Source organism: Anomaloglossus baeobatrachus, chromosome 4, assembly GCF_048569485.1.
Source record: "Anomaloglossus baeobatrachus isolate aAnoBae1 chromosome 4, aAnoBae1.hap1, whole genome shotgun sequence".
NCBI lineage: Eukaryota > Metazoa > Chordata > Amphibia > Anura > Aromobatidae > Anomaloglossus > Anomaloglossus baeobatrachus.
In genome coordinates this window covers 637,119,360-637,135,096 of record NC_134356.1, presented here as the reverse complement: position 1 = coordinate 637,135,096, position 15,737 = coordinate 637,119,360, and positions in this window count along the sequence as shown.

Sequence of the window (15,737 nt, the reverse complement as noted above, 5' to 3'; positions counted from 1 at the left end):
CTTGTGGGCGCCATGCTGTTGTCTCCCCTGAGCAACCCAGGAGGGTATATAGCCAAAAATCAACCGTGCACTATACAGTGTAAAATATAGCCTATAATCATATAATCTATAAGTACACTTCTGCACAAGTGGGGCCAGCACCAGAGGTGCTGCTTACCGGCCGCTCAAAGCGGTTGTGTGGCCACCAGAATCCCTGCCTGGGTCTCCCAGAGCCTGTCTTCCCCCTCCATCGTCAGAAGAGCTGACAGGAATGGCTGCCGGCGTCCTGAGGAGAGGAGGGGGCTGTGGGCGTGCCCTAGAAAGTGCGGGAAACTGGTGCCCCACTGTGCACAGTGAGGGGGGTGGAGTATGCAAAGCATGCTCCAGCCCTCAGTGCTGACATTCTGTACAGCGTCCCGCCCTTCCCCTGACTGGCAGGCCTGGGGCGGGAAGAAAATGAGACTAGGCCGCAAAAGCCGGGGACTATAGTTATAAGCGCGGCCGCCGTATAAGTGCGGTCGGCGCGGATGTCCCCGGCGCACTAACAGTCCCAGCCGCGCCGCATGTATAACAATGGCAGCGGTGGTCAGCGCGGTAGTCCCCAATACACTAACACACCCAGCCACGCTGCAGCGTGTGATGGCACAAATGCGGTCAGCGCCGCGGTCCCCGGCGCACTAACACACCCAGCAATGCTGGAGTGTTTCTGTGCGCGGTCCCCACGGGGACACAGAGTACCTCAAAGTAGCAGGGCCATGTCCCTGACGATACTCGGCTCCTTATCCAGCAGAGTCCCCAGGGGCTGTGGACGGAGCACGGTCTCAGTGCCTGGAGACCGATTAGGATCCCACTTCACCCAGAGCCCTAAATGGGATGGGGAAGGAAAACAGCATGTGGGCTCCAGCCTCCGTACCCGCAATGGATACCTCAACCTTAACAACACCGCCGACAAGAGTGGGGTGAGAAGGGAGCATGCTGGGGGCCCCGTTAAGGGCCCTCTTTTCTTCCATCCGACATAGTCAGCAGCTGCTGCTGACTAATCTGTGGAGCTATGCGTGCATGTCTGCCTCCTTCGCACAAAGCAAAAAACTGAGGAGCCCGTGGGAGCACGGGGGGTGTATAGGCAGAAGGGGAGGGGCTTTACACTTTTAGTGTAATACTTTGTGCGGCCTCCGGAGGCATAGCCTATACACCCAATTGTCAATTTTCTGGGTCTCCCAATGGAGCGACAAAGAAACAGACTTTTATCCTGGCACTATTGCTTAGGTGCAGCTGCCCTCTGTGCCCCATAGCTGCATTTCTGAGTTGGGTGGAGATATCTTCGTGCAGTATATTGTATGTTAAAGGTCTGGACATGGACCTGTATGCTAAAAATAAGATGAACCCAGAACCTAGCATGTAATGAGAAAGGACAGGTACCACCATTAATAGATAAAACGGTATCCCCCAAAATGTCTGGAATAGGTTATGCTCATCAGGGTACCTCATTACCAGGGAACATTCCATAGGTTCCATGTGTAAATGCCCTTGACTCATCCTACATTCTGCTTTACCGGACACCACTATGGGCCTTATGGAGAGCAGACAGATATATTTGAAACAAGATGTTAATTCAACCCAGAACATTTATAGTCCCAGAGCTAATTCCAGTGAAAATGAGAATTTGGAGACAGTTCAATCAAAGACAGATCGGCATCGCTCATACCTTATAACAAGTTGCAGGTGATAAGATGAATATTTATGGATAATATATGATGTGGAGGCACCGAGAGAGCAGCATCTGCCGACCATTCTCCAGTTATGGCCATATAGAAGTAAGTGTACCTTCAACAGTAATGTTTTGGAGGTTACATTCCTTCACAACTTTGGGATCCTTGCCTAGCACCTTAATGACCACCCTATTGATAATCTGAGGGGTTAGCCTGGTTTCCTTTACCTCCCCAATGCTTAGTGTTTAAAAGGGTGAGGAGATTGGATAGGATTTAGGTCAAATAAAACTTCCAATTTTGCCTCTTTGACTCATTTTCCCCCCAGGTAAGCTCAAGAGTTCCCCATTATGTTCTCAGAGGTAGCAACCGCTCCTCAACCTTGGTGCCTCTGGAGGCTCAAAGGCTTTGTATTATATAAAAAGAAACCAGTGTCATGAAGGGCACATGGTAGGTGAGGGCCTTGTTACAAATTCTACATTGGGCAGTTCACTCTTGTACCAGACACAGTGGTACTTCTGTAGAGTCGGGATAATATTAGTATACTGGATACACCATTATTGGAAATATACATGTCAAATACTGTATAACGCCAAGGTTATAGGTGTACACTAACAAGCACTGTGCAATATCCTTGGTCTACATATACAGATCATAAGGGTTATACAGTGGGGAAAAAAAAGTATTGTCAGCCACCAATTTTGCAAGCTCTCCCACTTAAAAATATGAGATTTGCCTGTAATTGACATCATAGGGGACCACAACTTTGAGAGACAAAATGAGAAAACAAATCCAGAAAATCTCCTGGTCTGATTTGGCAAGACTTTTTGCACATTATGGTGGAAAATAAGTATTTAGTCACTTAAAAACATGCAAGATTTCTGGCTCTTACAGAGCTCTGACTTATTCTTTAAGAGGCTCCTCTGTCCTCCACTCATTACCTGTAGTAATGGCACCGGTTTGAACTTATCAGTATAGAAGACACTGGTACACAACCTCAAACAGTCACACTACAAACTCCACTATGGTGGAGACATCTAAGCCACATGTCCATATCATGGCCTGCCTAAACCATTGGAGATCATTGTTTTTACAGTTTCTATAAGAATCTGCTTTACTTTGTATTTGATGAAGCTCCCTTAAATGGATTGAGACGTCTGGAAGAATGATTGTTTAGAGAAGAAAAGGTGAGCGCTAGCTACCATGAGTTCTGCGCTATGCCAACAGTAAAACATCTTGAGGCCACTCTTGTGTTGGGGCTTTTCATCCATGGAGTGGGGTAATGTATGATTTTGCCAAAGAACACTGCCAGAAAATAGAGAATAGTATCTAATCATCGTCTAATGCAGGCGTCACACGAGACGATCTATCGTGTGATATGTCGTCGGGGTCACGGTTTTCGTGACGCACATCCGGCATCATTTTACGACATCGTCCCATGTGACACCTACGAGCGACGCAGAACGTTCGCAAATCATGTATCGTTGACACGTTGCTCATTTTTAAAAAGTCGTTTATTTTTCTTTGCGCCGGTTGTTCATTGTACCCGAAGCAGCACACATCGCTCCGTGTGACACCCCGGGAACGATGAACACAGCTTACCTGCGACCTGCGGCTCCCGCCGGCTATGCTGAAGGAAGGAGGTGGGCGGGATGTTTACGTCCCGCTCATCTCCGCCCCTCCGCTTCTATTGGCCGGCCGCTGTGTGACGTCGATGTGACGCCGAACGTCCCACCCCCTTCAGGAAGAGGATGTTTGCCGCCCACAGCGACGTCGCTCAGCAGGTAAGTACGTGTGACGGCGGTTTAACGACTTTGTGCGCCACGGGCAACTAATTGAACAAAAATTGGTGATGGAGAATGCTCTTGCTCTTTCCTGCATGATAGAGACCATCCATGTCACAAGGCAGAAGTGACAATTAAGTGGCTCATTGAAGACAACATTGAAATTTTAGGCTAAGTTCATACAGGGCCTCTTTTGCTGCATTTTTGGTACGTTTTTGAGGTCACAAAGATGGACCTAAATACATGCATTTCCTTCCTCCAGCAAAGCCTGTGAGATTTCGATTTTACTGTCCACACTGGGCATCTTTTTTTGGCTGCGTTTTGCCATATGTCAATTCTTTCTGCGTTTTTGCATGCATTTTTGACCCTTCCAGTCAATAGATTTGACTTAAAAAAACGCATTGGGCAAAACGTGGTAAAAACACGGTACATAACATGGTAAAAACGCATCAAAAACGAATTGCTTTTTTGTAGCGCTACTTTTTTTTTTGGGACAAAAACGCTGCATCTATTTTGGTAAAAAAAAAAAGAAGCTGGTGCGAACATATCCTTAAAGTTTCAGAGCGGATTTAGAATGGGGGTCATAAAAGGTCCTTTAGGTGGGGCATAAGAATTATGTCCATATAGTGCTCAGTCAGGGCCAAAAGTTTTGGGACATGCAGCCCTCTTTGAACACCACTAGTTATTTATTACACTGATGGCTGGATCAGGGGTGGACTTACCATTGGTGCCCTGTTTATAGATGCATAGGAGTCCAGGCGGCATTGTGCCCACTAATACCTCCAAAGCAAGTGGAATTGTGCATTATGATGAGCTAATAGACTGCAAATGGCCCATATATTGTTTTTGCGGAGGAGGCTCTTCTGTCTGTGTCCACAAGTGGGCTGGACAAAACATCACAAGCACTCTTTACCTTTTGTGTCACCCTTATTTCCTGATATATTGTACGTTCTTATTCCTCTTGGTAATTGTTTTTTCCAATTTAAAATTTTATTGATTTTCAAAGGAATACAATATTAGCACACTCAACCATGTTATATCAATGATGCTAATCAAAAGTCAATACAACACCAAGCCCTCACGGGTTTGGGAATATTCCATGGATGGTAAAGATGGTACATAGATACTCATTTAAGACCCTAAATAATGGTAAAACAACAAAAGGAGGTAAAGGCATAGGATCCAGAGAAGAAAGATTAGGTCAGAGAAGGAGAAGAAGAGATAAAAAGCAGAATGAGAGTAGGGTGAGGCGGCCGGGACTGATACCATGCTTATTAAGCTAAGATTTGTTGAAAGTGTGGCATATGCTGATCGACAAAGAAGACACCAGAGTGTCCCTGATTCGGAGGTTAGAGTAGGTCCAGAAATTTTTTGCTAGATAGGAAAGATTCCCACTGGAACCACTTAGTGGCTGACTCCACTGTTTGCCCACGTGACTGGGCCATCACCCTTTCCATGCGGTGAATTACATTTACCTCAGTTACCCATTCGTCGAACGTCGGAGGGTTAGAGTCTTTCCAACGCCGAGGAATCACTGTCTTAGCGGCCTGAAGAAGGTGGCCCAAGATAGATTTCTTAAAAACCTTTTCCGCTATGTTACAGATATACAATAAAACTGCCTCCGGGCGACTGGGGACTACGATTCCCGTGGCCTCTCGTATAGCTGCCAGTACTTTGTTCCAAAAGGCCGACAGGCCCGGGCAATGCCACCAGATGTGGGACATGGTGCCACCTTGGGCTCCACATCGCCAGCAAGTGTCAGGTATTTCGGGGCACCATGCATGGAGGGTCGCCGGCACCCTGTACCACCTGGAAAGTATTTTATAGCTGGTTTCTTGCATCCTAGTGGCAACCACGGACCTGTGGGTCAGGCGAAAACAACGCTTCCATTGACTCTCGGAAATCATTTGATTAAGCTCTGACTCCCATGCTTTACAAAAGCGAGGAGGTGACGCCTCTGCTGCATTCGTCATAATCCTATACACTTTTGAAATTGCATGGCGCGTATCCGAGGGGCCAATGCACAGGTCTTCAAAGGGCGTTTGGGGTGAGGGATGGGCTATAACAGTGTCTTGTGAGTTCAAGAAGTGTTTGAGTTGGGCATATTCGAAATGAAATCGCAGTTTGAAATTAAGGCTCTCTGTCAACTCCCGTAGTGGGAGGAGGGACCCCCTTGGGGCCACCCGATTTAGTCTCAAAGGATTCAGTTTCGTGCTTCCCAGAAAATTGTTTGATGATGCTCCCGGCAAAAACTCCGGGTTATCGGTCAGTGGCATAAGAGGCCCTCTAGGCCGGATCAGGAGATTGCGTGATATCCCAGAGTGGACCGTTTTCAATGTTTGTTTAGTACTATATGACATCTCAATCCTATGCTTGGTGAGGGACGGCCAGGTCCAGGGCAACGTCAGTAATGATAAAGGGCACATACTCTGTGCCAGGCTAACCCAAAGCTTAGAACCAGAGTTATGTAAAAAGTCAAGGACCCTGGCGTGGGCGGCTGCCAGGTAGTACCTTCTGCAGTCGGGCAATCCCGTTCCTCCCGCACCCTTAGTCCTAGTCAAGATGCCACCCCCTATACGGGCCCGCTTTCCTGACCAAACAAAGCGACTGAGTAAGCGTTGCATCTTGGCCCAGTAGGTCGCCGGAACGTAGACCGGGACCGTCTGTATCAAATATAACAGTCTTGGCAGAGCCGTCATTCTAAGTGCACTAATCCTGCCAAACCATGAGAGGGTGCCCCTATGCCACAGAGCGAAATCCCCCTCGAGCCGTGCCAGGAAACTTTGGTAGTTTAGTTGAAAGAGCCTAGACAAGTCGGAAGGGATTTTGATGCCTAAATATCCAATACTACCGTGAGGTGGCCATCTGAAAGAAAAGTTTGGCTTTATAACATTCACAGTTGATTGGGGTAAGGATATATTTAGAGCCTCTGATTTATCAAAATTGATTTTAAAATTGGACCACTTGCTAAAACGGTCTAACACCTTCATTAAGGACGGGAGGGATGTGGTGGGGTTACACAGGTATAAGAGAAGATCGTCAGCGAAGGCAGCGCACTTATGCTCCCGGTTGGCGATCTTGATGCCCTGTATGTCCGGGTCCGCTCGGATGGCCGACAACAAATGCTCCATAACTAGAACATATAGTAGCGGGGACAGGGGACATCCATGACGGGTCCCGTTTCGAATGGAGAAGGGTCTCGACAGAGTGCCATTAATCTTAAGGTGGGCAGTCGGAGAATTATATAAAGTCATAATTTTAGACGAAAAAACCGGTCCCAGGCCTATATGTTCTAGGGTCTGAGAAAGTGACTGCCAGGACACTCTGTCAAAAGCCTTCTCAGCATCCAAAGACAGCAACATCAAGGGGAGTTTCTTAGTGTGTGCGTGTTGAATTAAATCCAGAGTTTTTATGGTGTTGTCTCTTGCCTCTCTTCCAGGGACAAACCCGACCTGATCCAGATGGATCAAGTCAGGGAGCAGGGGGCCAAGTCTGTTAGCCAAAAGCTTGGCATAGATTTTTAAATCTACATTAAGAAGCGATATCGGTCTAAAGCTACTACACGCCATGGGGTCTTTTCCGGCCTTACGGAGCAGTGAAATATGAGCCGTGGTGGACTGGGGCGGAAAGGGGACAGATTCCGAAATTGAGTTAAAGGAAAGGAGCATCAAGGGCGCTAATTGTTCTGCAAAGGATTTATAAAATTTAGCAGGGAGCCCATCAGGGCCAGGGCTTTTATTGCCAGGAGTGTCACGAATCACCGCCAATAAGTCCTCCAGTAGAAACGGGCTCTCCAAGTTATTGATTACGGAGCTATCGAGACATCTAAAGGGTGTGGGCATTGAAGGACACCCATCCCCCGACTTAGAGGGTTCAGCAGGTATATTATATAACTTGGAGTAATATTTGTGGAATGTGTTTGAGATGTCTGGGGTGGCGTAAAGTAATTCGTCGCGTGAGTTCTTAATGCAGGGAATGAGGGTATGAGCTCTCTCCTCCCTCAGCGCGTTTGCCAACAGTTTACCGGGTTTATCCCCAAACTCATAAAACCTCCCCTTTCCCACCTGCATTAGGCGTTGATATGAGGAATCCAGTAATTTCTTAACCTCGAACCTAGCTTGTAAGAGGGCTTGTAGATTTGTGGCCGATAAGGCTCGCTTGTGGATGAGCTCTAGTTCAGAGACCCTATGTAGGGCTTTTACCATATCCTGGGCTTTCCCTTTCTTGATTCGGGACCCATGCTTAATAAAAATACCTCTTAGGACACATTTCAATGCTTCCCACTTATAAGTGGGGGCTGTGTCATCCGCCGAGTGGTCTTCCATGAACCCCACAATAGAGGTCTGGACATCAGAAACACAAAGCTCATCCAGTAGCAACGACTCATTCAGCCGCCATGACCCCCTAGGGGTCGAAAGAGAGGGGATCTCGATTGTGCAATAAACCGGTGCATGATCTGACCACAATATGTTATCCATTATAGTGTGTCGGACCCAAGGGAGCGCGTTGTGCTGTATCAGTATGTAATCAAGACGACTATAGGAATCCTGGGTGTGGGAATAGAAACTATAGTCTCTATCTGATGGGTGCTGTATTCTCCAGGTGTCGAACAATTGAATGCGCAATAACGCTTTTTTAATACGTTTAATGGTAGTGTATGCAATGCTAGATTTCCCCTTCGAGTTATCTAAGGTAGGATCTAGGGTGACATTAAGGTCACCGCACAAAATCACCGTGCCCTGTATCAGGGGAATTGCGACGTCGATCAGACGGGAAATAAAAGTGTCCTGTCTTTGATTTGGGGCGTATGCATTAATTATTGTGAAGATATGGGTCCCCACCCTCAGCGAAAGGATTATGTATCTTCCCAGACTATCTGTCGTGCACTTTAGGATCTGATGTGGGAGGGATTTATGGATGGCTATCGCCACCCCTTTAGAGCGAGATTCAGGGTTGTCCGAGGACACCCACGTCTGGTAATATTTATTTTTAAGGGCAGGGGTATGCCCTTGTTTGAAGTGTGTCTCCTGGAGACACGCTATCCTCACCTTCCTTTTATGAAGATGATACAGTATCTGTGACCTTTTCTCCGGGACATTGAGGCCTCTGGTGTTGAAAGAAGCGATGGTTAGGTCTGCCATCTATATAGAAAAAATAAGATATTAGAAATATATAAGAAAGTGAGTCGCACATGATCATCCCAGCCGCAGAAGATAAAGGGATAGAAAGATTCAGGAGATACACAATGTAACGGGTATAGAAGGAAGAGAACAAGAAGAACAACAGGCAAAAAAAGCCTAGCACAACAGACTAAATCTGAACAACCGTTCCTAGGGAACATATCCGCCTCATCTAGGCAGGACAGGGGATCCCAACCTATTTGGGGATAGAGGATGTCAGACATGACAAAGCCAAGCTCCATGTAAACTCAAATACATTAAAGATAACCATAAACACCGGTAGAAGTGACAAATGCTTCTGTAATACGGGCTATGAATAGACTGGAATGTAGCATGTGGAAGTCCAACAACCAAAAATACTGTAAAAAGTAGATCATATGGATGCATCCAGCTATTGGTTTCCAGCTATTAGTTTCCTCCATTTTAGTTACCGCAGACGGCCAGCCCTGCGGCCCCGTTCTCCTCTTGGAGGTAGCCCCCTGTTGGACTCGGACGGGGGAGAAGGTCCGGAAGAGACCAATCGTTCCCTGGGCACCCAAGGCTGGAGTAGGGTGGTTGGCCATGCTGCAATGGAGATTGTAGGCAAGTTCAGACTGTCAGTAAAAGCCGGGAGGTCTTCTGGGGAACGTAAGACCATCCATCGGGAGTCCTTCTGCACCGAGAGGGAGAATGGGAATCCCCACCGGAACGGTAGACCCCTCTCTTTTAGGACATCCAGAAGGGGCTTAAGAGTCGCACGTTGGGCTAGAGTGTGTCGTGAAAGGTCCGGCATTATGCGGATGGTATAGCCATTGTATGACAGATTCTTCTTCCTCCTGGCTGCTTGTAGAATGGCCTCTTTGATAGCGAAAAAATGAACTCTGCATACAATGTCTCTCGGGCGGGAGTCATTTGGATCTGGCGGGCGTAAAGCCCTGTGGGCTCTATCAAGTTCAAGGGTAGCTCCCGGTGGTCTCTTCAACAGGTCGTTAAAAATGACACGGAGAGCAGCAGGAATATCAGGGGCAGCAATAGATTCCGGGAGCCCTCTAACTCGTAAATTGTTACGTCTATTTCTGTTTTCTAGGTCGTCCACATGTTGTTGAAGGGCAAATAATTGCTTGGATTGGTTTGCTACAGTCTCCTGAATAGATTGAATGGACATCTGGGAATTTGATTGTTGCTCCTCCAGGGTGTCAACTCTGTTAGTAAGTGATGAGAGATCCTGCCGCATCTGGATAAATTCCTGCTTACACTCCGCCACTACTTGATTGGCCAGTGCTGCGATGTCTTTCTTGGTGGGGATTGCTTGCAACAATGCCCTCAGGTCTGCCAGGGTTGCCGGGCGGTCCTCGTCTCTTGAGGCAGTAGCGTGAGGAGTAGTGGGGTATGTATAGATAGAATCTTGCAAGGCTGGACCATAAGTTAGCGTTTGTGAGTTTTGGGGGTTCTTTATATTGTCCCATACTTGTGGCAGAGATGTATGGCAGATTGGTGGCGACCCCAGCACCCTGGAGCCCCCAGTCACGGGGAGCAATGGGCCCACATCCTGGTCCCTGCCTGCGGTCGGTGGGCTCTCTGCCCAGGAGGATCCAGTGGACCACCGATCCGGGGATGGAGGGGACATTTCCCTCTGGGGTATCCCCCAGGACTCATTGGCAGCCACACACAGGCCATGGGTTTCTCCTCTATATCCAGGTCCTCCTGGGGGTCGTGTGGTTCCCAAAAAGAGACTGTTATCGCTGCTCCCCCCTCTGGCTCTGGCCCCACTCCCCAGCTCTCCCTGAAGCCCCTGCACCTGGGCCTTGCAGACCAACAGGTCACCAGCACCTGCTCCCATTCTCCTCTCACCTCCGGTCACTGTGTCTGTGTGTGAGGACGGGGCTGCTGGTGCCGGCGGTATAGCTTCTCCCTGCCGCGCCTGTGTCTTCTGCGCTCGGGCTCGCAGCGGTGACTCATCTTCTGAGCCCGAGCACACGTGCGCCTCACACGCCACTCTTCCTCCAGCTCCATCGGTGGCAGCCGCAGGCAGGATGGCAGGACTCCTTGGCTCCATCAGTGGCGTCTCGGCGGGCGAGGTGAGTGAAGCTGCGCTCGTGGACGGCCCGGCCTCCAGCCCTGCCAGCGTCCCCTGGTCGCGGCCGCCATCTTGGCATGGCGCCGCCGGCGGCACCGCATCGGCCGTCGTGGAGGATCCGCCGGCTGCCTCCGCTGTCATGATGCCCTTGGGGGGTCTTCACGGGTCGTGGGTGGCCCCTGCTGTCTCCTGTCTCACCTGGGACTCCTGGCTCGTCGCCCCTCCGAGCACCGGGGTGGCGCTGCCTTCCAGTCCTGCAGGCCGCAGTTCTCTTCCCGGCTGTGACAAGGTCCCAGGCTCCGTAGCACGGGTGAGATATGCCCCTATTTTGCCCTGGGATGCAGGGGGTTGACCTGAGGTGCTGGGCTTTTTCTTCTTTGGGGCAGATTTGCCCATTATAGATAGAATACCGGTGGTATGGAAGGTTATTTTGAGGAGCTCCAGCAAAAAGCGTCCTCACTCGGCCATGTCTAGCTCCGCCCCCCGGTAATTGTTAACTTATGTGATAGTGTCGCGGGCGGGGAGGAGGGTGTCAGCACACCGCGCTCACCCCTTCTGCTCGGGTCCGGCAGTTGCTCCTGGTGGCTCGAGCCGTGGGCCGGATCCCGGGGTGTCTCGAGCGACACTCCTCGCCCGTGAGTGAAAGGGGGTGTTTGTTGGGTGTGGGGATTGCTATAGTTCGTGACGCCACCCACGGTTGTGGTGATTGCACCACCGCTGCTCAGTGTGGGGGTCCCAGGGATGGTGATGCGGAGCAGCCAGGTGTTGTGTTGCCCCTCCGTGGGTAGGGGTTGGTGATCCCGGGGCCCGGTGATGAGATGTGAAGTGTAGGGCCTGGAGGGCGCAGGGGCGCGGGGGCAGCGCTGTGCCTTGCGGCACTATGGTACTCACTCAGCCTGACACACGGACACAGTTTGTACGGTAAACCAACGGCTGGTAGTACGGTCCCACAGACGGCTGCACCTGCACTCCCGGTAGGTAACGGTGACGTTTCTCTTCCTTGCACCTGTGTTGTCTGATGGTAGCGGTGGATTCCCTCCGGTTACCCGCTCCCCGACTGCAATCTGGGCCGGAGGAGCTCTACACTTTGCCCGCAGGCGCTGGCCCTGGGGAAACTTGTGCCTTGGCGGTGGCGGTGTCTCCCCGGTAATGGTCGGGCTGTTGCCGTCAATCGGGACTTGGTTGCTGGGGGATCTGCGTCCCCGTCACTGACGGATTTGGCAAATCTGGCGACTCCTAGCCTTGCCGGGGTCCGAGAGGCCCCTGCCCTGGTGCTGACTGTCCTTCGGAACACTGCTCCAGACCACCGGGCACACAGCCAACGGGGTCCTTCCAGGAACTTCCAAACTGTCCCCCTCCAAACAGTCACCGCCGTCGCTGACCTTGCTGTTCTAGCCCTACACACAGCTGGGCTCTCAGGCTTTCTTTCCTTCTGTCACTTTACTTGCTTCTCTCCTTTACACTTCTCTTACTTTCACTGCTTGTTTACTCTCTCTTTAGCTCCTCACACTTGCCCTGCCTGGGCTTTCTGCCTGGTTACTTCCTGCCTCCAGAGTTGTGAGCTCCTTGGTGGGCGGAGCCAACCGCCTGGCCCACCCCCTGGTGTGCATCATCAACCTCTGGAGGAAGGCAACAAGCATTTCTGGTTAGCAGGTGTGCCTACCTGGAGTGTGGGGTGTGGTGGTGTTGTGACCTGTGTCCCCTGGCTTGCCCAGGGCGACACATTCCCCCTTAGCAAAATGCAGACCGTCCGCGGGCTGCCGTCCTACACCGGTTTTATTTTTCTGTAAAAGGGGGTAACAAGGGTTAATCAAACATCAATAACATTTTTAATCAAAAACTCTTCCCAAACGGGAGGCACATTTTCTTAAACGTTGCAACGGTATACGGTCACGGTTTCCGCTCTCTCCCACTCAAGCAACCTGGCCCTGATGCTGCCCCTAAAACCCAGGCAGCACCCCTTGACCCACAGTCCAGCACAAGTCACCCGAGCGGGATCTGTCCTTCCCCTCCAGAGGGTGGCCACCGGTTCCTTTGGTGGCTGGGCCCTGGCCTGCTCTGCTCAGGGCCCTCCCTCCAACCTGCCTCTCCGGAGGCGGTATTGCGGAAACGGTAACGGTACCCAACATATTTACAAGCCACTTAACGTTTGTGGTTGCCCTGCAGAGTTCACGGGCTTGTCCATGGATAGTTCCCATGCTTAACTTTAAACGGTCCCCACGGGGACAACGGTGCCGGCTCCAGCCGGTTGCAAATCACACGGTGAATCAGGTGAAGTACTCGGTCATTTTCATTTTCATCATTTCAAACTTTCAAACTACACACAACACTCTTTGACATTTGCGGACCCCTTTCATTCATAGAACGGTCTCCCTGTACCTAAGTGGGGGTCTACCTAGGTTGGAACGGGTGGACCTTCGGGGCCCGGTGTCAGTGGTACTAGACAGTGGGGTAGAGGGAACAATCGGTTCCTCCTCCCGGCTATAGTGTGGAGCAGGCGGAGGTGCAGGGGGGTTGGGTACAGGTTCATCCCTGGGCACTGGCACGGGTTCTGGCTCACGGTTAACCGCTTCCACTACTTCTTCATCCACGGGTTGTGGGAACAGTATCACTGGAAGGATCACCGCGCCGTTCTGTGTAGGCCAGTTTGCTGGGAAGTCACCCATTACAGTGTGGATTACCTCTGCTGCCTTTTCCACTGGTGGAGAAACCGGTACTTCAGCTTCTGCTTTCAATACTGGGGGGCATTTTTTTAGATGGTCCCGAGAAACTGTGGCCAGGGTGCCCCCTTGGTCACGACTGATCTGGTAGGTTTTCCCATTGTCCCACTCGGTGGGTTGTACGACGTAAGGGACTTGCTCCCACTGGTCATCCAGTTTGTGGGCTTTTCTCTTCCGTTTCAGCACCACATCTCCTGGCTGGAAAGGACCTGCAGGCGCCTTCTGGTTGAACCGGTGCTCTTGCTGTTCTCGACTTCGACTGAGGTTTTTCTCTACATACTCCTGGATTTGCCGGTACTGGGCCCTCCTCCGACTCTCCCACTCTGCCGTCGAAGGGAGTGCTTCCGGAGCTTCCAACCCCATCTCCAGATCCACCGGCAGGCGGCCAGGCCGAGCCCTCATCAGATACGCTGGGGTGCACTTTGTCGAGCTGGTTGGGATATTATTGTACATGTCGACCAAGTCGGGTAACTTTTCCGGCCACATGTTCCGTTCTTCCAGCGGTAGCGTCTTGAGGAGCCCCAGGACCAAGTGATTCATTTTCTCGCACATGCCGTTGGTTTGGGCGTGGTACGGAGTGGTCCGGATCTTCTTGCAGCCGTACAACTGGCAGAATTCGTGAAACACCTCTGCTTCAAAAGCCGGGCCTTGGTCAGTCAGCACCTTCTCGGGGTACCCATGAGATCGGCAGAAATAAGCCTGGAACGCACGAGCAGCAGTTCGACCAGTCAGGTCCTTGACGGGGACTACCACCATAAATCTTGAGTAGTGGTCTACCATGGTCAATGCGTAGGTGTACCCACTTCGGCTAGGGGTGAGCTTAACATGGTCTAGGGCGACCAGTTCCAGCGGCTGATGGGTGACGATGGGATGTAACGGTGCCCTCTGGCTAGTCTCGTCCTTTCTCCTCAGCGTACAAGGACCGCACTCTCGGCACCAGGCTTCCACCGATTCACGCATCCCACTCCAATAGAACCGCTCCCTCAACAGCATCTCCAGCGTCTTCCACCCGAAGTGGCCAGCACCATCATGGTATGCCCGCAGTACAGTAGCGACATCAGCCTGAGGAACGATCAACTGGCATATTTTCTCATGGGTCTTCGGGTTGATCAGCTCACGGTACAGCCTCCCTTGGTGTAGGTAAAGCCGTTTCCGTTCTTTCCACAAGCGTTGGGCTTCGGCTGGAGCGCTAGGGTCCATTCCCATGGCGCCTTGTTCCACCAGAGTCTTGACAAGGCGGACAGCCGGCGCTTGGTCCTGGGCGTCCTGCCACTCTTGACTGGGCCGCGGGTCCAGATCCACCCTTTGCTGATATACCTGTACCCTCTCAGTAGGCGGCTGGTGAAACGCAGGCAGCTCAATCTCCTCGAGGTCGTCGTCCTCACACCCCTCTTCTGACAAATGGGGCATCCGGGAGAGTGCATCTGCATTGATGTTGACACGACCAGCTCGGTACTTTATGGTGAAATCATAGTTGGCTAACCGGGCTACCCACCGCTGCTCCAGCGCGCCCAACTTGGCCGTGTTCAGGTGAGTTAACGGATTGTTGTCCGTAAACGCGGTGAATTTTGCTGCCGCCAGGTAGTGGCGGAACCGCTCTGTGATAGCCCACACCAACGCCAATAGCTCGAGCTTGAAGGAGCTATAGTTCTCAGGGTTCCTTTCGGTCGGCCGGAGTTTTCGGCTGGCGTAGGCAATCACCTTCTCCTTTCCATCCTGGACCTGGGACAAGACCGCTCCTAGCCCCACGTTACTGGCGTCCGTGTGGAGAATGAACGGGCGCCCATAGTCAGGGTACGCCAAGACCTCTTCTCCGGTCAAGGCCGCCTTCAACTGGCCAAAGGACTCCTCATGCTTGTCCTCCCACAACAGTGGGGCTCCAATGGGTCTACCACCTTTGGTCTGTCCCACGAGGAGATCTTGCATGGGGGCAGCCATCTTCGTGTACCCCTTGATAAAACGCCGATAGTACCCTACCAGACCCAGGAACTGCCTTACTTCCCTCACTGTGGTTGGTCTCGGCCAGCTCTGGATGGCAGTGATCTTCTCAGGGTCGGGGGCAACACCATCCGCACTCACCACATGTCCTAGATACTGCACCCTGGGTTTCAGCAGATGGCACTTCGAGGGCTTCAACTTCATCCCGAACTTGGCAAGGGACGCGAACACCTCGGCCAGGTGCTCCAGATGGGCTTCATACGTCTGGGAATAAACAATCACATCATCCAAATACAGCAGGACGGTCTCGAAGTTTAAATGTCCCAAACAGCACTCCATCAACCGTTGGAAGGTCCCGGGGGCATTGCACAGCC